This window comes from Ranitomeya imitator, chromosome 5, assembly GCF_032444005.1.
Source record: "Ranitomeya imitator isolate aRanImi1 chromosome 5, aRanImi1.pri, whole genome shotgun sequence".
NCBI lineage: Eukaryota > Metazoa > Chordata > Amphibia > Anura > Dendrobatidae > Ranitomeya > Ranitomeya imitator.
The window spans coordinates 613,723,825-613,750,643 of record NC_091286.1 but is presented as its reverse complement, the minus strand read 5'-3'; positions in this window follow the sequence as shown (position 1 = coordinate 613,750,643).

Genomic DNA, 26,819 nt, shown 5'->3' with positions numbered 1-26,819 from the left:
TGCCCTGCTACCTGCCACCATCGCACTCTAACAAGCATCTCTATTCTTCCAACAGGTATGTCTATCCAGCCAGCTCCCCTGCGCTGTCTGTCTATGAAGTGCACATAATTACATCACCCAGCTTTCCACACAGACTTTCCTCTGCTCCTAGCATTCTCATGGTATGCTTTTCAGCTAACCCCAGCTCTACCCCAGTGTTATTTATGACCTTGTTTACTCAGGCCTGATTGTATGCATCTGGTCCACGCTTAATTCTCTGACCAAGATGAGCAGAGACCACTCCTCTCTGCTTCACACCTGAACGCACTTAGTTTGCCATATATTGCATAGTATAAGTCTGCATGGACTTCAGTTTGCAGTGTGATCCCTAGAAGTGTGTCCTTAAAAGTGTGGATTACAGTAGAATTAAAACCTGAATTGAACCTGAAGGGAACTGAAGGTAACTGGCCAGTCACTGTAAACAATGTTTCTGTTTACTTTCACTTTCACCCCTATAATCCTTCACTTTCTGCTACCTCCCCTGATCCCTACACAAAGTAAGGAACTGTTCATCTCCTCTTCAATCCTCCCCATCCACCTCACCTCCTCCTTAGAACTGTTCCTTAACATACAATCTCCTGTCTCCAAGCACAGACAGCCCCCTCACGCCCTCTCCTGCTCCCACCTGCTAACACTTTCTCTGCTCCTTCTTACTGCTGGTGATATCTCTCCAAATCCTGGTCCTCCTCACCATATTCCCACAATCATTTCTACCTCCCATCCACGCTCTAGCACAAACTTCCATAACCTCTCTAACCTTATACCCATTCACCCAGCCCCCGCTTCCCCAGTCCCACTAACGGGAGCTCTGTGGAACGCTCGCTCTGTCTGCAACAAGCTCTCCTACATCCATGATCTCTTTGTTACTACCAAACTTTCCTTCCTCGCCATCACCGAAACCTGGCTCACCCCCTCTGACTCAGTCTCCCCTGCTGCACTCTCTTACGGTGGCTTCCACCTTTCCCACACACCCCACCCCAGCAGCAAACATGGCGGAGGAGTTGGTTTTCTCCTGTCAGATAACTGCTCCTTCACCCCAATCCCACTGCCACCCTCTGTTACCCTCCCTTCCTTTGAGGTGCACTCTATGCGCATCTATTCCCCCACCAACCTCCAACTGGCTGTCATTTACCGCCCCCCAGGGCCAGCCACCATCTTCTTTGACCACTTCACCACCTGGCTACTTCATCTCCTTTCTGCGGACATCCCCACTATCATCATGGGCGACTTCAACATACCCATTGACACTTCCCTCTCAGCTGCCACTAAACTTCTATCTCTCACTTCCTCCTTCGGCCTCACTCAATGGTCTTCTGCAGCCACTCACAAAGACGGTCACACACTGGACCTCATCTTCACCCGCCTCTGCTCTCTATCTAACCTCTCTAACTCACCTCTTCCACTCTCTGACCACAACTTTCTCACATTCCCATCTCTCTCCACTCCATGTCTACAATCCCCACCCCACAAACTTACACACCCTCGCAGAAATATTAAACATCTTGACCTACAATCATTCTCTGAATCCCTCCTCCCCCTCACAGGCATAAGCTCCATACACAATGCAGATGACGCTGCTGCTCTATATAATACCACAATAGCTGTAGCTTTGGAATCTGCTGCCCCACTTACACATACCAAAGCTCGCAAAATCAACAGACAGCCCTGGCACACCAGCCTGACCAAAGAACTTAGGCGAGCTTCCAGGGCTGCTGAGCGCAGATGGAAAAGATCCCACTCTAACGAGCACTTCATCGCATTCAAACAGTCCCTCACTACTTTCAAGACCACACTTGCCACAGCTAAACAAACCTACTTCTCATCTCTCATATCCTCCCTCTCTCACAACCCTAAACAGTTATTCAACACCTTCAATTCTCTCCTCCGTCCCCCAGCACCTCCTCCCTCCCCACTTATCTCTGCTGGAGACTTTGCTTCATTTTTCAAGCAGAAAATTGATAGCATTAGAGACAGTTTTGGTCAACAACCCCCAGAGCTCTTCCTCCCAATTTCCCAGCCCTCCACCTCCAAAACCAACTTCTCCACCATTACAGAAGATCAACTCTCCACTCTACTCTCAAGATCACATCTCACCACCTGTGCACTTGACCCGCTCCCATCCCACCTCATCCCAAACCTCACCACAATCTTCATCCCAACCCTAACCCATCTCTTCAACTTATCTCTAACAACTGGTGTTTTCCCCTCAAGCTTTAAACATGCCTCCATCACACCTATCCTCAAAAAGCCCTCTCTTGACCCATCCTCTGTATCTAGCTATCGCCCTATATCACTTCTCCCCTATGCCTCCAAACTACTGGAACAACACGTCTACCTTGAACTGTCCTCCCATCTCTCTTCCTGCTCCCTCATTGACCGCCTACAATCTGGCTTCCGGTCACAACATTCCACCGAAACTGCCCTAACTAAAGTCACCAATGACCTCTTAACCGCCAAGAGCAAGCGACACTACTCTGTCCTCCTCCTCCTCGACCTGTCGGCTGCCTTTGACACAGTGGACCATTCCCTATTATTACAAACCCTCTCATCCCTTGGCATCGCAGACTTGGCCCTATCCTGGATCTCATCATACCTAACAGACCGGACATTCAGCGTCTCCCACTCACACACCACCTCCTCACCTCGCCCTCTATCTGTCGGAGTCCCACAAGGTTCAGTCCTTGGGCCCTTGCTCTTCTCCATTTACACCTTTGGCCTGGGACAGCTCATAGAATCTCATGGCTTTCAGTATCACCTCTATGCTGATGACACACAGATCTACATCTCTGGACCAGATATCACCTCCCTTCTAACCAGAATCCCTCAATGTCTGTCCACTATTTCATCCTTCTTCTCCGCTAGATTTCTGAAACTTAACATGGACAAAACAGAATTCATCATCTTTTCCCCATCTCACGCGACCCCCCCAACGAACCTATCCATTACAGTAAATGGCTGCCCACTCTCCCCAGTCCCACAAGCTCGCTGCCTCGGGGTAATCCTTGACGCTGATCTCTCCTTCAAACCACATATCCAAGCCCTTTCCACTTCCTGCCGACTGCAACTCAAAAATATTTCACGAATCCGTTCATTCCTCAACCATGAATCTGCAAAAACCCTAGTCCATGCACTCATCATCTCTCGCCTTGACTACTGCAACCTCCTGCTCTGTGGCCTCCCCGCTAACACTCTCGCACCCCTCCAATCTATTCTAAACTCTGCTGCCCGACTAATCCACCTGTCCCCCCGCTATTCCCCGGCCTCTCCCCTCTGTCAATCCCTTCACTGGCTCCCCATTACCCAGAGACTCCACTATAAAACCCTAACCATGACGTACAAAGCCATCCACAACCTGTCTCCTCCATACATCTGTGACCTCGTCTCCCGGTACTTACCTACCCGCAACCTCCGATCCTCACAAGATCTCCTACTCTACTCCCCTCTTATCTCCTCTTCCCACAATCGTATACAAGATTTCTCTCGCGTATCACCCCTACTCTGGAACCCTCTACCACAACACATCAGACTCTCGCCTACCATCGAAACCTTCAAAAAGAACCTGAAGACCCACCTCTTCAGACAAGCCTACAACCTGCAGCTACCACCGATCGACCAAACCGCTGCATGACCATCTCTACCCTCACCTACTGTATTCTCACCCATCCCTTGTAGATTGTGAGCCCTCGCGGGCAGGGTCCTCATTCCTCCTGTACCAGTTATGACTTGTATTGTTTAAAATTATTGTACTTGTTTTCATTATGTATACCCCTCCTCACATGTAAAGCGCCATGGAATAAATGGCGCTATAACAATAACTAATAATAATAATAATGAGCGTTGAATTTAAAAAAAAAATGAAAAAAAAATATGGCGTGGGCTCCCACGCAATGTTCTGCACCAGAGGGGGAAAGCCGACGGCCGGGGGCCAATATTTGTAGCCTGCTATGAATATCAGCCAGCAGCTGTCTGCGTAGCCTTTACTGGCTTTTAAAATAGGGGGACCCCCCAAAAAATGATGTGGGGTCCCCTATATTTTAGCTGCGGGCTGATATTCATAGCCTAGAAAGGGGCCATGGATATTGTCCGCCTGGCTACAAATACCAGTCCGCAGCCGCCCCAGAAATGGCGCATCTGTAAGATGAGCCAATTCTGGCACTTAGCCCCTCTCTTCCCACTCCCGTGTATCGGTGGGATATGGGGTAATAAGGGGTTAATGTCACCTTGCTATTGTAAGGTGACATTAAGCCCGGTTAATAACGGAGAGGCGTCAATAAGACGCCGATCCATTATTAATCCAATAGTAAGAAAGGGTTACTAAAACACACACATTAAGAAAAAGTATTTTAATATTTTTCATTTAACAATACTTACCATACTTCAGCGCCTGCAAAAAAGTAAAATAATAAACCATATACTACCTGTCCGCCGTAGTCCAGTTAATAACGAGTGTCCCACGACGATCTCCCCTATAGAACAGTGACATCGGGTGATGTCACTGCTCTATAGGACCCTCAGTGACACACTGACTGGAGACAATGGCTCCTGCAGTGCAGCACTGAGGTTACCTTAGGACAAAGTCTCACTTTATGGCAATTGCTGCGTGGGAAATTTTTTCAAACGGCAATGCCAAAAGTGAGAGTAGGGACTAATTTTTTTTACAGCAGCAGAGGAATACTGTGCGGAAAGATACCTTCCTCCCGTCATTATGTTCCTGGAGCCCCTAGAAAGCGGTCGCATCAGCTATTGCAGCCGTTCTCTACGAGAGATCGTTGTAGGACACTTGTGGATTTCTGCGGACAGAGATTATATTGGTTGTTTGTTATTTTCATATTTTTTTACAGATGACACTTGCTTCGGGGAACAAAGTGACAAGTAATGGTGAGTATGTACTCTATGTTTAATGTACTGTATGTCTGTATGTATATATTGTATGTAATGTATGAATGTACTATATGTAGTATGTATGTAGTATGTATGTAATATGTATGTAGTATGTATGTAATATGTATGTAGTATGTATGTAGCATGTGTGTAGCATGTATGTATGTATGCAGTATGTATGTAGTATGTATGTAGTATGCAGTATGTATGTAGCATGTATGTAGTATGTATGTAGCATGTATGTATGTATGAATGTAGCATGTATGAAGCATGTATGTATTATGTATGTAGCATGTATGTAGCATGTATATAGTATGTATCATGTATGTTGCATGTATGTAGTATGTATGTAGTATGTAGTATGTATGTAGCATGTATATAGTATGTATGTAGTATGTAGCATGTATGTAGTATGTAGTATGTATGTAGCATGTATGTAGCATGTATATAGTATGTAGCATGTATGTAGTATGTATGTAGCATGTATGTAGTGTGTAGTATGTATGTAGTATGTAGTATGTATGTAGCATGTGTGTAGCATGTATGCAGTTTGTATGTAGTATGTAGCATGTATGTTGCATGCATGTAGCATGTATGTAGTATGTATGTAGTATGTAATATCTATGTAGAATGTATGTAGCATGTATGTAGTATGTATGTAGTATGTATGTTTTTTTTAATTCAACACATTAGCCGGATGATGGGACTACTACTGTCCCATCATTGGCTAATGTGTCAATCACTGTCACTGTAGAAGGCATCGTCCAATGGGACTTGTAGTCCCATCGGACGATGCCTGCACACATCCACAGAGCCCCGGCAGCCCGCACAGAGCCCCGCACGCCGCAGAGATCCCCGGCACGCCGCACAGAGCCCGGTATGCCGCACAGAGCCCCGGCACACACGCACAGAGACCCGCACGCCGCACAGAGCCCCGGCACGCCACACAGAGCCCTGGCACACACACACAGAGCCCCACATGCCGCACAGAGCCCCGGCATGCCACACAGAGCCCCGCACGCCGCACAGAGCCCCACATGCTGTACAGAGCCCCGTCACGCCGCACAGAGCCCGGGCACACACGCAGAGAGCCCTGCTCACCGCACAGAGCCCTGGCACGCTGCACAGAGCCCCGCACGCTGCACAGAGCCCCGGCATGCTGCACAGAGCCCCGGCACACACACACAGAGCCCCGCTCACCGCACAGAGCCCTGGCACGCCGTACAGAGCCACGGCACGCTGCACAGAGCCCCGGCACGCCGCACACAGCCCCGGCACACATGCACAGAGCCCTACACGCTGCACAGAGCCCCAGCATGCCACACAGAGCCCCAGCATGCTGCACAGAGCCACGGCACACATGCACAGAGCCCCGGCATCCCTGCACAAAGCCCAAGCCCACACACACAGAGCCCCGACACACACACACACACACACACATACAGAGCCCCGGCAGGCATGCACAGACCCCCCACAGTCACGCACTGACCCTGCCCGCCGCTTAGAGCCCCTGCACACACGCACAGAGTCCCGCATGCTGCACAGAACCCTGGCACGCCACACAGAGCCCCGGCACACATGCACAGAGCCCCGGCATCCCTGCACAAAGCCCAAGCCCACACACACAGAGCCCCAACACACACACACACAGAGCCCCAGCAGGCATGCACAGACCCCCCACAGTCACGCACTGACCCTGCCCGCACACACACATGCAGTCTCCACCCACACTCCATTATAGCGCATCATTGCACTATGGGAACTTCCAATTCAGGTATCCGATATCGCAAAAGTATCAGAACTCTATATTGGAATTCCGATACAGCAAATATCGGCCGATACCCAATATTTGCAGTATCGGAATGCTCAACACTAACTGTTAGGTGATACTGTTGTGTTTACTTAATGTACTGAACAAGGGCGCAACATCTCTATGAGCAGCCCCTGGTACTGATATAAGCAATGACTCAGTGTATCAGGGTCATAGTGGCACACCAGGACCTGTAAGACTCTCCCAATTCCTTTGCTGTACCTGTTGCTGGAAGCAAAATGCTAACTGTAACTCTAGGAAAGGAGCCGGTGTATTATAAGAAGGGTGATGAAGAATGCATAATCTGTTAGTCCAGTGTTCCCCAACTCCGGTCCTCAAGAGCCACCAACAGGTCATGTTTTCAGGATTACCTTAGTATTACACAGGTGATGGAATTATTGCCTGTGCAGGTGATGCAATTATCACCTGTGCAATACTAAGGATATACTGAAATCATGACCTGTTGGTGGTTCTTGAGGACTGGACTTGGGGAACACTGTGTTAGTCTTGTTCACCAGTTTGGCTATGCATAAAATGGACATCATTTGAAAGAACAGGACTGACCTCATGATTGAAAAACTCAAAGTGAGTGTTGCTGCGCCCAGTGTAACAGGATGGACAGTGGAGGTAGCTGTAACAACCCTGCTGGCATCACTGCATGGCCTCCCATCCCCCACCTGCATTACACTCAAACTCACTTATTTCTCTGGGCCTTGTTGTGACTTCTCTCTGCTGCCAGCTCCATGCTGTGTGCCTCATGTCCCTGCTTGCTCTGTGCATGCTCTGTGTGCATAGAGGGGTGACGGTGGAAACTCCTGTGTCTTATTGAGACTGTGTGCACCTTGCTAAGGTGTCCCTGTCCAATTGCCATGAGGCTTCCTGTATTTAAGACATCCCCTCCCATTGGTGGGGGCCTGTGCAACTTACTCCCTCAGTCAGTTCTTAGCTGCTGAGGTGCCAGGGCCCTGTTTCTGTTAATCTTGTGTCCGCCACCCAGGGGGGCATTGTACCCTGATCTGTGTCCTGTGTTTGCTATCCAGTGGGACCTCATACCCTGGCCTATGTCCGCCACCCAGAGGGGCGTCGTACCCTGGCTTGTGTCCATGTCTCTGTGCCTTGTTCTGTTCCTGACTTTGTCTTAGCCTAGGCCTGTTCCTGTGTCCGTTTATATCCCTGCCTTGGTTTTCTTTCCCTGCTGTGCGTACTCTATGTCCTGCTTTGCTCTGCTTTTGGCTCTACTCTCTGCTCTGCACTCTGTGTCTTGCTTTGCACTCTGACTTTGCTCTGCTCTCAGCTCTGCATTCTGTGGCTTTGCTCTCCGCTCTGCTCCCTGTGGCTTTGCTCTCAGCTCTGCACTCTGTGGCTTTGCTCTGCTCTCAGCTCTGCACTCTGTGGCTTTGCTCTCAGCTCTGCACTCTGTGCCTTGCTCTGCTCTCAGCTCTGCACTCTGTGGCTTTGCTCTCAGCTCTGCACTCTGTGGCTTTGCTCTCAGCTCTGCTCTCTGTAGCTTTGCTCTGCACTTTGACTTTGCTCTGCACTCTGTGGTTTTGCTCTGTGGCTCCGCTCAGCTCTCGTTTTGCGGCTCCGCTCCTTCTGCATCTCTTGCTCTTGGCTCCGCCTCCTGCATTTTTGCACTGGACTTCGCCGTTTGCTTTTGGCTCCACCTCCAGCGTTTCTGCATGTGGCTCCACCTCCTGCTCTTGGCTCTGCCTCCTTGCTTTCTGCACTTGGCTCCACCTCCTGTGTTTCTGCACTTGGCTCCTCCTGGCTCCTCCTCCTGCATCTCTGTTCTTGGCACTAGCTCCTGTGCTTTTGCTCTGCATCTGCTCTTGCGGTCTTTCTCTATCTATTCTTAAGTCCTCCTGTCTGAACAGGTTCTTACCTGTTTTACATACCTGCCTGCAGACCGGTCCCTACCGGTTCTTCCAGTGTACCAGCCTTGTCCACCTTTCCTGCCAGAGAGCCAGCCGTACCTGCCTGCCTACCAGAGTGATAGTCGTCCCCGCCTGACTGCCAGTGTCTCTAATGTACCCGTCTGCCTGTGTCCCAGCTGTGCCCGCCTGTCTGCTAGAGTGCCAGCCGTGCCAGCTTGCCTGTCTATGTTCTGTTCTCCGGTGGGATCAACAGCCACAGCCAGACACCACCCTGGAGTAGCACCTGGTAGCTTCCTGCCGCACAAGTCTGACCTCACCATCAGAGGCTCCAGCGAACACCTAGGAAGCTACTTAGTTATGCCCCTTCCATGGTAGTCTGGTCTGTGGCACAGTGGGGCCACTCCCCTGCACACCTACGCCAACCTGTCTGGGCTCAAGCGTGACAGTAGCAGATTCAGGGGTAATGTTGCACATGCACACCCACAGCTCTCGTTTGTCTGTAAGGTGCCGAGGCATGAAGAAGCAGCAGTTCATCCATGGCTATCGCCCTGGGCACCTTACAACTTGGCATCATGAACAAGATTCAAATACTTAGAATGTAGAAAGTTAGGAACTTAATATCAGTGAAAAGGAGAAGATGATGGACAACTACATGAGCTCCAAGATGGGGGACCGCATTATGAATTCCAAGATGGTGGACAGCAGCGCGGGTCACAAGATGGCAGCGTCCTGTAGTCATAGGCGAGGAAGTCCAGCCCATCATCAGAATGGATGGCCTCTGAAGGCACAAAGAAGATGTGAACAGCCCACTGTGATGCCCACTGTGATCCCTCATCTTCGAGTGATGACCTCGAAGATGAGGGATGCTGCTCTTGCATGTCCAAGGTGGAGCGTCACAGAAGAGGGCGTGATCTAGCAAGGGTGATAAATTGAGAGTGAAAGGAGGCTCATTGAATGAGAAAGGAGGCTCATTGAATGAGAAACACCCAGTGAAATAAGATGGCCCATCAGGTGTGAAAAATGCCAAATAAAGAAAGACAGCTCAGTGACAGCCCAGTGAAGGAGGCGTTTCCAGAAGCAGAGTCACTTAGAGTGACGAAAAAAGTGGTGGTCAAGACATGAAAATATGGCCTCTGGAAGGGCAGAACCATTCGGGCAGGAACCACGCTTTGAGTGACTGGCCAGTGCCTTTTTGCCCACAGCAGAGTACCACAGCAGTTGTGTCAGGAACAATGGTAAGAGCTCACCTCAGAGACAACCTTGCTGGAAAAACCTCTATGGAGATACTGATGGAAGAAGAGGTGATCCATGTTGTGAACTTCGGAGCCACAGCAGTAGGTAATCAGCCAGAAGGTGCGCTTGCCAGGCCAGGCAACTTCTCTGCCAGTATCCATCCAGTGGCAGACGATTTCCCAGCCCAAGGTGGGACTCTATCAACATGAGGTGCGGATTCAATACTGAAGCTGGATGCCAGCCGAAGACCGAGTTCCAGCCCTCTTTGAGACAGCTGTGACAGGTCAGTGAACAACTGCTAGGTCAACCTCACCCGAGGTGACTGGGGAAGCACTGCCCTAAGAAAGGTGTTATAGGCCCAGGGAGGGATAAGTGGAGGAAGAGAAGGGTGCCCTGAGTACGCATGCATAGCCCAAAGATGGCCTGGCCAGAAGAGTTTTACTGGAGCTGAGGGATATGGGGTCTTTCACCCCTGTAGACAAGGATGTCCAGTGATCCTATGCCCACTGTAGGAGACCAAAGTAGTGGAGGAGAAAATGAAGGCATATGCTCGGGACCGAGAGTGGATGGCCGCCCAAAATGGGCATTGTTTGAAAAGCAGTGTACCGAAGACCGAGTGGAAAACTTCAACCACATAAAGGAGTTTGAATGCATCAAGCAGCAGGGGATTGAAGATAAAGTGTATGTGAACCAGGCCACAGGCCATAGTAAAGTAGGACACTCTGCCACACCATCTTCATAGCATGTATGTGGGAGAGAAAGTGACTTTCTGTAAAACCTGGTGCCGCAAAAGTTGATATGCAGGGGTAAACCCGCCACGCTATCAGTGAAGAGGTCAAAAAGTGGGAAGAGGAGGCTGAGAAGTGGTGCAAAAGCGAATCAGCAGGATCAGTCAGTAGAGACTGCAAGGAGAAACCATGTCAGCACCAAAGCGAAGATGAGGGTACCCAGACTCCTGTTTAAAGCCAAAGAGGAAGAAAGAGAGCCTCCTGGCTCGGATATTCCCTGTATGGCTAGATACAGCAAGGACATTGGCCTATCTCGAAATGGCTCTGCCCAGGTGTTTTTGTCTGAGATGGGACTTTTGCAAGATGACCTTGGGAGACAGCTGCTTCCTGATTAACACTGGAAGGGGAGGCGGTCTCCATCGCCTAAATCCTGGGAGTCATGGAAGAAAAAAAGCATGTGAAGGAAGGAGTTAATTTCAGCTTCTGTTACAGTTGATCACAAGGCCATGCATACAAAGCTTTGTTTCAAGTTTTTCTCCAAAAATGAAATGTGGTTAGCCACACCCTAGGAACTCTAACTGCCAGAGAAGTTCAGGACTGAAAAGTTAGTCTGTTGCTGACATTAGGTCCAATGCCCACTTGTTAAATGGACATTGACACTCTGTTCTGGGGTCCCATCCCAGTGGGACCGTGGTCATAATGACTCAAAGAGGAAGTTGTTGAGATGCCAGAGAAGAAAAGAGTTAAAGTTGTCATTAGTGTGTTAGAATGTTTTATGGTACCTTTTTTATGTTGCAGTGATCGCTATGGTTGGGGACGTCCATATTTGTAGTAGGGGATATATGAGAGGATGGGCAAGGAGTCATATCAACCTCAAGATTATGTTGTTTGTAGTTTGTACTAAAAGTGATATTGTGTTGTATTCCTGCTTATCTGCTGTTTGTGTCAGATTCCTGCAATGTTAACTGCGAGGCCGGCCTCTGGAGGGAGGGTAAAAAGGCAGCCCTATTTGGGAACCAGTAGGAAGGTTTTAGGGATATAGAAAGTAAGTAGTATAAGAGAGGAGATAAAAGGAAAAGATAGGTTAACCAGTGGTGGACCCACAAGTTTCAGCGGTGGACCCACAAGTTTCAGCACGGAAAATAATTAGTTACAGAAGTGGCAAGACATCACAAGCAAGTGGGGGCCCGTGTAAGAGAAAAGCTTATAAATCCGGGAAATGTAATGTCCAGCGGGAAGAGGACCTTGGGACAAGGTAGCGCCTTGCCGCGGATACTGAAATAGGGAGTAACATCTCTATGAGCGGTCCCTTGTGACTAATATAGGCAAGAACTCAGGGTATCAGGGTCATAGTGACACACCAGGACCCGTATGACTCTATCCCTGGTGTATCTGTTGCTGAAAACAAAATGTTATCTGTAACTCTGGGAAGGAGCTAGTGTATTGCATGAAGGGCGATGAAGACTGTAGAACATGTTACTCCCTGTTCACCAGTTTGGCCGTGCAGAAAATGGACATTGTAAGAAAGTGAGTGACTGTACATCCAGTGTAATAGAATGAATGATGGACATACAGGTTCAGGGGTAAAGTTGCACATGCACACCCACAACACTTGTTTCTCTGTAGCGTGCTGGGGTGTCGGACACATGTCACTCGCCTAGGCTACCACCCTCGGCACATTTACAAAAGGGTCTCATCTAGTTTAAAAGTAAAAGGTGAAATACCAAGTAACTGTTCACCTTCTGAGCTTATACAACCCACAACTGAGGAACCTAAACAAGATAAGCTGATGCACCCTCAGGACAGGAACATCTGCCGTGTATAGCATGTGCTTGGAGCATAGGAGAGATGATCTGTGCTGCTTATGAGGTATTCCCCCAAAAAATTCAAATTATATGGTATAAGAAGGACAATAAGGTTTTTTTTTTTCAACTTGTTTCAAAGTTAGACTAACTTCTTCATCAGGAAAATTTATATTGTTATTGTAGTTCTCCTGATGAAGAAGTTAGGTCAACCTCGAAATGCATTGAGAATGAACCCAGGTTCTTTGAATTTTTTGGGGGGGGAATACATTGGCAGTGCAGATCACGACTGCTATCCTCCAAGCTCCAAGCATGTTGGCTATTAATTAGAATGACTTTCATACAATACTAAAATTTCTAAGCTCACAAGACCTACAAGAAACAAAATGAGCAAAAACCCTGCTGTAACTAAATAAGTATGTGTGCTTATGTGCTGCATGCATACCAACTTAAACCAAGCTCAATTTTTTTATTTTTTTTATTTCTAAGCTGTAGACCAGAGGTCCCCAACTCCAGTCCTCAAGGCCCACCAACAGGTCATGTTTTCAGGATTTCCTTAGTCTTGCCCAGGTAATAATTGCATCACCTGTGCAATGCAAAGGAAATCCTGAAAACATGACCTGTTGGTGGGCCTTGAGGACTGGAGTTGGGGACCTCTGCTGTAGACCATGCAGGGTGTGTGCCAAACAACAATTTGCAAAGGATGCTGAGAAAAGTCATTTTTTTTTACTGGAAATATCATTATTGAGAAAACTTCTTCAAATGGATTGGCCACTTTATCTTTGTTTTTAAAAATCAGTCAGGGATATGAATTTGTAGTACTTTTTAATACATTACAGCTCCTCCGCTTTCCTCACAAATTGCATGTGATCAAAAGTGACCATTAGCCTCCATCATTAGAAAAAAAAGATTTTTTAAATTGGAGGAGGATGATCGAGAGATCCTGCATCAGCAGCCACTTTTGGAATAAGTGAGCTCTGCAGTATGTAAGGAAGGCTATAATATCAAGTGCAGGAGGAGAACCTGAATTACTTATAAAGTGACAAGCAACAGTGTAACAATGTTTTGAACTTTTCAGTTTCAGGCTCCATATATCACCATCCACTACTACTCTGATCATGAGACTACAATCATTTTATAGACAATCATCTTGGCTATCTCATACATAAATTTGACTTGCTTCTATTTAGCGTATGATTAGTTATGCAGATTCTTGTCATGTCACAGCATTTTTACTGTTTTGCTTCTGTTTGTTGAAAAATATTTTTCTTCCTGTACAGGTCCTTCTCAAAAAATTAGCATATAGTGTTAAATTTCATTATTTACCATAATGTAATGATTACAATTAAACTTTCATATATTATAGATTCATTATCCACCAACTGAAATTTGTCAGGTCTTTTATTGTTTAAATACTGATGATTTTGGCATACAACTCCTGATAACCCAAAAAACCTGTCTCAATAAATTAGCATATCAAGAAAAGGTTCTCTAAACGACCTATTACCCTAATCTTCTGAATCAACTAATTAACTCTAAACACATGCAAAAGATACCTGAGGCTTTTATAAACTCCCTGCCTGGTTCATTACTCAAAACCCCCATCATGGGTAAGACTAGCGACCTGACAGATGTCAAGAAGGCCATCATTGACACCCTCAAGCAAGAGGGTAAGACCCAGAAAGAAATTTCTCAACAAATAGGCTGTTCCCAGAGTGCTGTATCAAGGCACCTCAATTGTAAGTCTGTTGGAAGGAAACAATGTGGCAGAAAACGCTGTACAACGAGAAGAGGAGACCGGACCCTGAGGAAGATTGTGGAGAAGGACCGATTCCAGACCTGGTGTGGAAACATCCAGAGCCACCGTGCACAGGCGTGTGCAGGAAATGGGCTACAGGTGCCGCATTCCCCAGGTAAAGCCACTTTTGAACCATAAACAGCGGCAGAGGCGCCTGACCTGGGCTACAGAGAAGCAGCACTGGACTGTTGCTAAGTGGTCCCAAGTACTTTTTTCTGATGAAAGCAAATTTTGCATGTCATTCGGAAATCAAGGTGCCAGAGTCTGGAGGAAGACTGGGGAGAAGGAAATGCCAAAATGCCTGAAGTCCAGTGTCAAGTACCCACAGTCAGTGATGGTGTGGGGTGCCATGTCAGCTGCTGGCGTTGGTCCACTGTGTTTCATCAAGGGCAGGGTCAATGCAGCTAGCTATCAGGAGATTTTGGAGCACTTCATGCTTCCATCGGCTGAAATGCTTTATGGAGATGAAGATTTCATTTTTCAGCACGACCTGGCACCTGCTCACAGTGCCAAAACCACTGGTAAATGGTTTACTGACCATGGTATTACTGTGCTCAATTGGCCTGCCAACTCTCCTGACCTGAACCCCATAGAGAATCTGTGGGATATTGTGAAGAGAAAGTTGAGAGACGCTAGACCCAACACTCTGGATGAGCTTAAGGCCGCTATTGAAGCATCCTGGGCCTCCATAACATCTCAGCAGTGTCACAGGCTGATTGCCTCCATGCCACGCCGCATTGAAGCAGTCATTTCTGCCAAAGGATTCCCAACCAAGTATTGAGTGCATAACTGAACATTATTATTTGATGGTTATTTTGTTTGTTATTAAAAAACACTTTTATTTGATTGGATGGGTGAAATATGCTAATTTATTGAGACAGGTTTTTTGGGTTATCAGGAGTTGTATGCCAAAATCATCAGTATTTAAACAATAAAAGACCTGACAAATTTCAGTTGGTGGATAATGAATCTATAATATATGAAAGTTTAATTGTAATCATTACATTATGGTAAATAATGAAATTTAACACTATATGCTAATTTTTTGAGAAGGACCTGTATACTACAAAATACCACCTGTTCTCGCATTCCCTAGTAGCTCAGTGTGCTTTACGTCGATTCCTAAAAGGTTACCGTTTTGAATTGAGGAGCAGCCATGAAGATTTTTCAAATAAAGAGAAATAATAATCTTATAATAGTAACCTTTATTTTTATATAGCGCTAACATATTCCACAGTGCTTTACACTCATTATTATGGCTGTCCCCAATGGGGCTCACAATTTAAATTCCCTATCAGTATGTCTTTGGAATGTGGGAGGAAACCAGAGTGCCCAGAGGAAACCCACACAAACACGGAGAGAACATACAAACTCTTTGCAGATGTTGTCCTTGGTGGGATTCGAACCCAGGACTCCAGCACTGCAAGGCTGCAGTGCTAACCACTGCACCACCGTGCTGCCCATTATCATCCATCTCAATGATAGCGATCTCTCAGCCAAGAAACTTGATAAACTGCAACATGTGAGTGCCATGACAGTAGGAAGAACATGAATTGAGTTTCACCCATCCATTCAAAATCCAGAGGTGAACATCCAAGCAAAATATTGGACTCATCAAGTCGGCTCATCACAAAGTCAATAGGTTCTGGCTCGACAAACACGGCAATGGAGGGGGCTCGTATGCTTCATAATAGTGAAATCACAGATGTCCATGTAAGCAGCATGCAACGCACATTACACATGTCTGGAATGGTGGTACTAAAAAAGGTAAAGAACCTTTGACTGCAATATCATCGTAAGAAGCATCAACTCGAGTTTACAATAATTTACAAAAAGTGGATAGTAGAAGTATGCAAAATGGGTGATACGGAGCAATGGGGCGAAAGTTAATAGACTAGGATCTGATCTGTGCAAATGGTTTTGGAAGAAGCGAGGGAGTAAGGGGCTAACAAATCAACATATTGAAGGACCTGTCAAGTTCGGTGGAGGAAGCCTGATGCTAGGGGGTGGTTTCACAGCCAAAAGTATTGAATAAGTGACCAAGATCTATGTGTCCTCAATGGCAATCTGTATGTGAGTATCCTACAAGATGTTACTTCATACATTTGAGTACCTTGGGTAGGAAAATAATTACTTAGTGTTCTAGCAGGACAATGACCCAATGCATACGTCAAGATTGGCAAAGAAATGGTTCAATGACGATGAAGTAGAGGGGTTAGATTGGCCTCCACAGTGCCCAGACCTCCATCCAATCGAACACTTGTGGGTAGAGTTGAAGAAAAAGTTGCACACATATCCAAATGAGTTGACCAGTAAGCACCAACTTTGGGAATGTGTAGAAGAGACCTAGGATCAGATTTCAGTTGAGACAGAATTCAGTTAAGACATGCCCAGAAGGATTCAGACAGCGTTGAAAGAAAAAGGTGGATTTCCAAAATACTAATAAAAATTAAAATTTACATTTTTAGGAGCAAAACAGTAGCAATGTAGTGACATGAAAGAATCTGCATAAATAATTATATGCAATATAGTTGAAACTTTATGTAAAAGATAGCCAAGGTGATTGTCTATAAAATAATGGTAGTCTCACCTTCAAAGCAGTAGTTGATGGTGAGATATGGAGTCTGACAATCAAGAGTTCAAAACATTGTTACTAGTGATGAGTGAACATGCTTGAATGTGCTCGTTACTCAGCATGCAATGGGCTCGAATCTTCGTCACGCAAATTTGGTGGCTGTTACCCAGCCAATAATCATGCAGGGATTATCTGTGAATCACTGTAATGGTGTAGCCATCTTTGTTGTGGCATTACTGTGATTGGCTGGCCATCTGGCATCATCAGGGATTATAAAAGGACAGAAGGCACCCAGTTTGGCACGCTGATATCATTGCACAACTTGATATTGAAGAGAGAGAGTGCTTGTATAGGCGTGTGTGCACAGTATAATGAATCAAAGACCTGTAGTCTTTATACTGGTGCTGAAGCTGAGCAAACATACTAACAGCCATTATAAGGTCTAGTCATTTGCTTGGCTGTTTATATCACATACAATCTGCATTTAGCCTAGGGAGAGTTGCAGAAGCAGGGAGAGTGACAAAATCCAGTCTGTAAACAGGGATTAGGCCTGTGCAGTCGGTTGGCAAAATATATAGCTGGTTTTTTTTGAAGGCTTAAAAGATTGAATATATTTTGAACCATAAATTATTACATGGTTTGAAGTTCTTTTTGGGGTTGTATAGCATTTTCTTTGGCTACATTCCTCCACCATACAGTGTTAAGCAGTTTGTGAACATTTCTGTGATCTCTAAAACTTAAAAAAAAAATAAAGATTTTGCAGGTTTGTATTTGATTGTAATCTATACGCTTTTGCATTCTTCCTGTTACATTACGGTGAAGTAAACTTAAAAAAATGCTTTGATTGTTGCAGGGGATCAATGTTTTTTTTAATTGAAAATAAACTTAGTTTCAAGAGACATAACAATTGCAAAATTCGTAAGCCATGCATTAAGGGATGCGGACATGGAAGTGCTGATGATGCTTTATGCAGATGCTGAGGACATGGGGCAGGTGCGACTATGCCTGCTGCTGGAGCACAAGAAATATGCCCTTCCACGACACATACTGTAGGTTCCTGTCCCTCCTTGCAGGGAAGCACAGTACACCACTTCTGAAGCTAAAGTATTGCAAACAGGTGGTCAGTTGGATAGCAGGATCACCCTGTCTTTCACATGGTCCAGTCTCAGCAGCCTAAAGTCTGCATCACTTAATCCTCACCCAAATCCTCCTTCCTCCCACCATGTTGAGTCCCTGGAGAGTAGGGATGTCACACTAGGACACTCTGAGGAGCTCTTTACAGCATCATTTCTTGATTGTGGCTTCTCAACCTATGTGCTCCAAGAGGGACAGGAGGGCATGCTGCTCAGTGATGCATAAAACATATAGCAGCAAAGGCGACAACAACATGATGGTGGGGAACAGCAAATTTGGGATAAGGAGGAAGATGAGAATGAGACACAGTTGACACTAATTCTTTTTGTTAAGTCACAAAGTCAAAAGGACCACAGTGCGGTGGTGGAAGACGAGGTGGTGGATGACAAAGTCACCCACACAACCTGTGAATCTGCCGTGCAGAGTGAGGCCAGCAGTGCTGAGGTGGAGAGATCAGCAGCAATGAAACAGTAAGGATGAGGCAATGGGGTGATCAGAGGGACAAGGCGAGAAACTGTTCCTTAAACACCAACGCTCTTGCATTTCTCTGTCAAAGAGTTAGGTGTTCCCCAGTTTGGGATTTTTTAAAAGTGTGATCTGAGCCTAACAAAATGGCCATTTGCAACCTGTGCCATCCCAAGATAAGCAGGTGCATGACCCCTCAGAGCCTAACCACTACCAGCAGTAACACGTCATCTAAGTGCCCGACTCGGTAGGCCGAACTCCTAGGCATTCGATTGATGCTGTTGAGGAAGGATCTAAATTGATCCTTCACGGTTTACTCAGTGATTTCCAAATTAATCTACAGGGCGTTGCCGGCAACTGAAAATGACCAGACAGAGACGCGTGCCTCTGTATGGGGGATCGAGCAGATCTCTGGCCCCCGTTTATTGTGTATGACTGTTCATAGTTATAGAAATTATACTTCAACCAATCAGCATAAGAACATGCTCACAGTTCTTAACCTATAAGAATGCAGGAAAAACTTAACCCATGAAGATACAGGTAAAAACAGAAACTACATATATGGTTGTGTCTTTTTGGCAAAAAAAAGACATACTAACAGGTGAATCAGTCTTGTATAGCGATACACCCCCGAGTCCCCTCCCTGGCTCGAGTTAGAACACTCAAGGTCTTTATACCAATTATGAACCACAGCCTAGTTGAATAACAGACTTAAGAAAAACAAGATAAAATTACGTCATGGCAGCTGTAACCTTTTACCTAATTAAATAACAGAATTTATCTTTAACCAACAAGAAAATGGAGTCAAAGCACAAAATGGAGAATCTTTCGTAATTTGTTCCTTCACAGTGCCATTGGGTGACACCACTGCCACTTCCCCTGTGCTAGATGCTTCCCAATACCTTGTCCAAAACACTTGCACAGATGCCTCTTGCCTTACATCTACCATTGTGACTTAATATCATCAGGCACTTCCAAATCCTTGTTCTAGCTTAACCCCATCCCGACCTCCGCCATACTATTACTGCGGAGGTCGGGTCCCCTGCTTTGATGTGGGCTCTGGCGCTGAGCCCACCTCAAAGTCGGTACATGTCAGCTGTTTTGAACAGCTGACATGTGCCCGCAATAGCGGCGGGTGAAATCGCGATTCACCCGCCGCTATTAACCAGTTAAATGCCGCTGTCAAATGCTGACAGCGGCATTTAACTGGTGCTTCCGGCCGCATCGCTGGAAATGATCGCATCGCCGACCCCGTCACATGATCGGGGGTCAGCGATGCTTCAGGATGGTAACAATAGAGGTCCTTGAGACCACTATGTTTACTGATGCCGGCATGCTGTAAGCGCCACCCTGTGGTCAGCGCTCATAGCAAGCCTGCAATTCAGCTGCATAGCAGCGATCTGATGATCACTACTATGTAGCAGAGCCGATCCAGTTGTCCCAGCTTCCAGCCTCCCATGGAGGCTATTGAAGCAAGGCAAAAGTTTAAAAAATATGAAAAATATAAAAAAAATAAAAGTTTAAATCACCCCCTTTCGCCCCATTCAAAATAAATCAATAAAAAAAAATGAAACCTATACATATTTGGTATCACCGCGTTCAGAATTGCCCAACCTATCAATAAAAAAAAAAAGGATTAACCTGATCGCTAAACGGCGTAGCGAGAAGAAAATTGGAATTACGTTTTTTTGGTCGCTGCGACATTGCATTAAAATGTAATAACGGGCGATCAAAAGAATGTTTCTGCACAAAAGTGATATCATTAAAAATGCCAGCTCGGCACGCAGAAAATAAGCCCATACCTGACTTCAGATCATGAAAAATGGAGACGCTACAGGTAACAGAAAATTGTGCATTTTTTTTTTTAACTCCTTAATACCATATATCGTACTATCCCGTCAAGGTGCCCTGGGACTTAATTCCCAGTGACGGGATAGTACGTCATATGCGATCGGCCACCTCACGGGGGGAGCGCGGCCAATCGCGGCCAAGTGTCAGCTGCCTATCGCAGCTGACATCCGGCACTATGTGCCAGGAGCGATCACGCACCGCTCCCGGCACATTAACCCCCGACACACTTCGATCAAACATGATCGTGGTGTGCTGGTGGTGCAGGGAAGCATCGCGCAGGGAGGGGGCTCCCTGCGGGCTTACCTGAGACCCCCGCAGCAACGCGATGTGATCGCATTGTTGCGAGGGTCTCATACTAGTGTTGAGCATTCCGATACCGCAAGTATCGGGTATCGGCCGATACTTGCGGTATCGGAATTCCGATACCGAGTTCCGATACTTTTGTGGTATCGGGTATCGGTATCGGATCCATAGTAATGTGTAAAATAAAGAATTAAAATAAAAAATATTGATATACTTACCTCTCCGGAGGCCCCTGGACATCACCGCTGGTAACCGGCAGCCTTCTTTATTTAAAATGAGCGCGTTTAGGGACTCCCATGATGACACGGCTTCTGATTGGTTGCTTGCCGCTCATGTGACCGCCACGCGACCAATCAGAAGCCGCGACGTCATTCCTCAGGTCCTAAACTCCTCATTCTAGGAATTTAGGACCTGAGGAATGACGTCACGGCTTCTGATTGGTCGCGTGGCGGTCACATGAGCGGCACGCGACCAATCAGAAGCCGCGACATCATTCTCAGGTCCTAAACGCGCTCATTTTAAACAAAGAAGGCTGCCGTTTACCAGCGGTGATGTCCAGGGGCCTCCGGAGAGGTAATTATATCAATATTTTTTATTTTAATTCTTTATTTTACACATTAATATGGACCCCAGGGTCTGAAGGAGAGTTTCCTCTCCTTCAGACCCTGGGAACCATCAGGATACCTTCCGATACTTGGTGTCCCATTGACTTGTATTGGTATCGGGTATCGGTATCGGCGATATCCGATACTTTTCGGGTATCGGCCGATACTATCCGATACCAATACTTTCAAGTATCGGACGGTATTGCTCAACACTAAATAAAAGCGCCAAAACATAAAAAAAATGATATAAATGAGGTATCGCTGTAAACGTACTGACCCGAAGAATAAAACTGCTTTATCCATTTTACCAAATGGGGAACGGTATAAACGCCTCCCCCAAAAGAAATTCATGAATAGCTGGTTTTTGATCATTCTGCCTCATAAAAATCAGAATAAAAAGCGATCAAAAATGGTCACGTGTCAGAAAATGTTACCAATAAAAACTTCAACTCGTCCCACTAAAAACAAGACCTCACATGACTCTGTGGACCAAAAATATGGAAAAATTATAGGTCTCAAAATGTGGAGATGCAAAAACTTTTTTGCTATAAAAAGCGTCTTTTAGTGTGTGACAGCTGCCAATCATAAAAATCCGCTATAAAAAATGCTATAAAAGTAAATCAAGCCCCCCTTCATCACCCCCTTAGTTAGGGAAAAATAATAAAATAAAAAAATGTATTTATTTCCATTTTTCTGTTATGGCTAGGGTTAGGGTTAGGGCTAGGGTTAGGGCTAGGGTTAGGCTTAGGGTTAGGGCTAGGGTTAGGGCTAGGGTTAGGGTTAGGGTTAGGGCTAGGGTTAGGGCTAGCGTTAGGGCTAGGGATAGGGTTAGGGCTAGGGTTATGGCTAGAATTAAGGCAAGGGTTTAGGCTAGGGTTAGGGTTAGGGCTAGGGTTAGGGCTAGGTTTAGGGTTAGGGCTTGGGTTAGGGCTAGTGTTAGGGCTAGGGCTAGGGTTAGGGCTAGGGTTAGGGTTAGGCTTAGGGTTAAGGCTAGGGTTAGGGTTAGGGCTATGGATAGGGCTAGGGTTAGGGCTAGGGTTAGGGCTAGAATTAGGGCTAGGGTTAGGGCTAGGGTTAGGGTTAGTGCTAGGGTTAGGGCTAGGGTTAGGGTTAGGGCTAGGGTTAGGGCTAGAGTTAAGGCTAGGGTTAGGGCTAGGGTTAGGGCTTGGGTTAGGGTTAGGGTTAGGGCTAGGGTTAGGGCTAGGGTTAGGGTTGGGGCTAGTTTTGGAGCAAAAGTCAGTGTTAGGGTTGGGGCTAAAGTTAGGGTTGGGGCTAAAGTTAAGGTTAGGGTTGGGGCTAAAGTTAGGGTTAGGGTTGGGGCTAAAGTTAGGGTTAGGGTTGGGGCTAAAGTTAGGGTTAGGGTTGGGGCTAAAGTTAGGGTTAGGGTTTGGGCTAAAACTAGGGTTTGGATTACATTTACAGTTGGGATTAGGGTTTGGATTAGAGTTAGGGGTGTGTCAGGGTTAGGGGTGTGGTTAGGTTTACTGTTGGGATTAGGGTTAGTGGTGTGTTTGGATTAGAATTTCAGTTAGAATTGGGGGTTTCCATTGTTTAGGCACATCAGGGGCTCTTCAAACGCGACATGGCGTCCGATCTCATTTCCAGCCAATTCTGTGTTGAAAAAGTAAAACAGTGCTACTTCCCTTCCGAGCTCTCCCGTGCGCCCAAACAGGGGTTTACCCCAACATATGGGGTATCAGCGTACTCGGGACACATTGGACAACAACTTTTGGGATCTAAGTTCTCTTGTTACCCTTGGGAAAATAAACATTTGGGGGGCTAAAAATCATTTTTGTGGGAAAAAAATATTTTTTATTTTCACGGCTCTGCATTGTAAACTGTAGTGAAACACTTGGGGGTTCAAATTTCTCACAACACATCTAGATAAGTTCCTTGGGAGGTCTAGTTTCCAATATGGTGTCACTTGTGGGGGGTTTCTACTGTTTGGGTACATCAGGGGCTCTGCAAATGCAACGTGACGCCTGCAGACCAATCCATCTAAGTCTGCATTCCAAATGGCGCTCCTTCCCTTCCAAGCTCTGCCATGCACCCAAACAGTGGTTCCCCCCACATATGGGGTATCAGCATACTCAGGACAAATTTGACAACAACTTTTGGGTCCAATTTATTCTGTTACCCTTGTGAAAATACAAAACTGGGGGCTAATAAAATCATTTTTGTGAAAAAAAAGGAATTTTTATTTTCATGGCTCTGCGTTATATACTGTAGTGAAACACTTGGGGGTTCAAAGTTCTCACAACACATCAAGATAAGTTCCTTGGCAGGTCTAGTTTCAAATATGGGGTCACTTGTGGGGTGTTTCTACTGTTTGGGTACATCAGGGGCTCTGCAAATGCAACGTAACGCCTGCAGACCAATCCATCTAAGTCTGCATTCCAAATGGTGCTCCTTCCCTTCCAAGCTCTGCCATGCACCCAAACAGTGGTTCCCCCCACATATGGGGTATCAGCATACTCAGGACAAATTTGACAACAACTTTTGGGGTCCAATTTATTCTGTTACCCTTGTGAAAATACAAAACTGGGGGCTAATAAAATCATTTTTGTGAAAAAAAAGGAATTTTTATTTTCATGGCTCTGCGTTATAAACTGTAGTGAAACACTTGGGGGTTCAAAGTTTTCACAACACATCAAGATAAGTTCCTTGGCAGGTCTAGTTTCAAATATGGGGTCACTTGTGGGGTGTTTCTACTGTTTGGGTACATCAGGGGCTCTGCAAATGCAACGTAACGCCTGCAGATGAATCCATCTAAGTCTGCATTCCAAATGGCGCTCTTTCCCTTCTGAGCTCTGCCATGCGCTCAAACAGTGGTTCCCCCCACATATGGGGTATCAGCGTACTGAGCATAAATTGGACAACAACTTTTGGAGTCCAATTTATCCTGTTACCCTTGTGAAAATACAAAACTGGGGGCTAAAAAATAATTTTTGTGAAAAAAAAATAATTTTTATTTTCACGGCTCTGCATTATAAACTGTAGTGAAACACTTGGGGGTTCAAAGCTCTCAAAACACATCTAGATAAGTTCCTTAGGGGGTCTACTTTCCAAAATGGTGTCACTTGTGGGGGGTTTTAATGTTTAGGCACATCAGAGGCCCTCCAAACGCGACATGATATACCATCTCAATTCCAGTCAATTTTGCATTGAAAAGTCAAACGGCGCTCCTTCCCTTCCGAGCTCTGCCATGCACCCAAACAGTTGTTTACCCCCACATATGGGGTATCGGCGTACTCAGGACAAATTGCACAACAACTTTTGTGGTCGAATTTCTTCTCTTACCCTTGGGAAAATAAAAAAAATGATTTTTTATTATTATGGCTCTGCATTATAAACTTCTGTGAAGCACAGGTTGCGTGAATGTTCTCACCACACATCTAGATAAGTTCCTTAAGGGGTCTACTTTACAAAATGGTGTCACTTGTGGGGGGTTTCAATGGTTAGGCACATCAGGGGCTCTCCAAACGCAACATGGCGTCCCATCTCAATTCCAGTCAATTTTGCATTGAAAAGTCAAATGGTGCTCCTTCCCTTCCGAGCTCTGCCATGCACCCAAACAGTGGTTTACACCCACATATGGGGTATCAGCATATTCAAGACAAATTGTACAACAATTTTTGGGGTCCAATTTCTTCTCTTATCCTTGGGAAAATAAAAAATTGGGGGCGAAAAGATCATTTTTGTGAAAAAATATGATTTTTTATTTTTACGGCTCTGCATTATAAACTTCTGTGAAGCACTTGGTGGGTCAAAGTGCTCACCACTAGAGTTGAGCGACCTTGACCTTTTTAGAGTCGAGCCGGGTTTTGCGAAACCCGACTATGTCCAAAGTCGGGTCGAGTGAAATCGGCCGATTATGACGTAAAGTCGGGATCGACCGAAACACGAAACCCAATGCAAGTCAATGGGGCAGCATAGTCGGCAGTGAGTGGGGGCCAGGAAAACACCTAGAGTACCCATTTTAATGTCAAAACCATCCATTCTTCTTAATGAAGCTTGTCAAGCGTAATTTACCTTATAATAATTGGAAGGCATTTGAAATTGGGGGTCATTTGGCTAAAGTTGTGGGGGGTAGGGCTGGTTCAAGTAATTAGTGGGCCCAGGAAATCTGGACCACGTCACGGCAGTGGAGCAGGGAGAGGTAAGTATTTCAACTTTGCAAGTGCTGTGAACCTGAGCAAGCAGGGGGGGCCCACTCGTTGGCATTGGCACTGGCACAGGGCCCCTCAAAGTACAGCGGTGTGTTTGCACGGCGGGGGCGCCTCCCACCGGCAGCAACACTTTTGCGTACTATGAGAGGCCCTGTGCCAGTGACGTCGCCAACTAGTATTCCTCCCCCCACCTGATGAAGGAACCTGCACTTTCATCTGCACCTTCCTCTTTGTCCCCGTGTAAGGTGGTATGGTATGCGGGAAGAGCAACCTGACTTTCAGCAGGGTCACAATGTTGTTGTGTAGCGTGCACGGGGAATGTTGCGTTATGGGTCAATGTACCAGCAGACTCATCTATCACTGGCTGGGCAATGGGCACGATGAAGTGGAAACACAGATATAGGCCCAAAGAAGAAAGTGGGCTAAATGCAGTTCAAAATTGGTAACACAGGAATAACCAGGGGGCATTGCAGTGGAGGACAACTGGAATGAGAGGCTGACACAGAGAGTAGGGCCAAATCAGTAAGTAGTCGAAATGCAGTTCAAAATTGGCAACCGTAGTAAACAGGCGGCACAGCTTTGTTCAGTGGAGGAGAACAGCAAGGAGTGGCAGACACCGATAGTAGGCCCCAACCCAACTAGTAGGCCAAATGCAGTCTAACATTAACAACTACTTAACGAGAGGCTGAAAATGGAATTTCAGGACAGGAAACCAGGAGAACAGCAAGGAGTGGCAGACACCGATAGTAGGCCCCAAACCAACTAGTACGCCAAATGCAGTTGTTCCATTTAACCACAATTTAATGAGAGCCTGAAGATAGAAGCTCAGGAAAGGCAACCTGGGGAACACCTTGGAGTGTAACACACCATCTCTCTCCACCCCATACCCATTTTGTAGGCCTAATGCTGTGTACTTTTCTACAACTACTAAACGAGAGTCGGAAGACCGAAGCAATGGCAAGGAAACCTGGGGAACACCTTGGAGTGTAACACACCATCTCTCTCCACCCCATACCCAATTTGTAGGCCTAATGCAGCCTACTTTCCGACACCTACTAAACGAGAGCATGAAGATCGAAGTTCAGGAAAGGCAACCTGGGGAACACCTTGGAGTGTAACACACCATCTCTCTCCACCCCATACCCATTTTTTAGGCCTAATGCAGTGTACTTTTCTACAACTACTAAACGAGAGTCGGAAGACCGAAGCAATGGCAAGGAAACCTGGGGAACACCTTGGAGTGTAACACACCATCTCTCTCCACCCCATTCCCCATTTTTTAGGCCTAATGCAGCCTACTTTCCGACACCTACTAAACGAGAGCATGAAGATCGAAGCTCAGGAAAGGCAACCTGGGGAACACCTTGGAGTGTAACACACCATCTCTCTCCACCCCATACCCATTTTGTAGGCCTAATGCTGTGTACTTTTCTACAACTACTAAACGAGAGTCGGAAGACCGAAGCAATGGCAAGGAAACCTGGGGAACACCTTGGAGTGTAACACACCATCTCTCTCCACCCCATACCCAATTTGTAGGCCTAATGCAGCC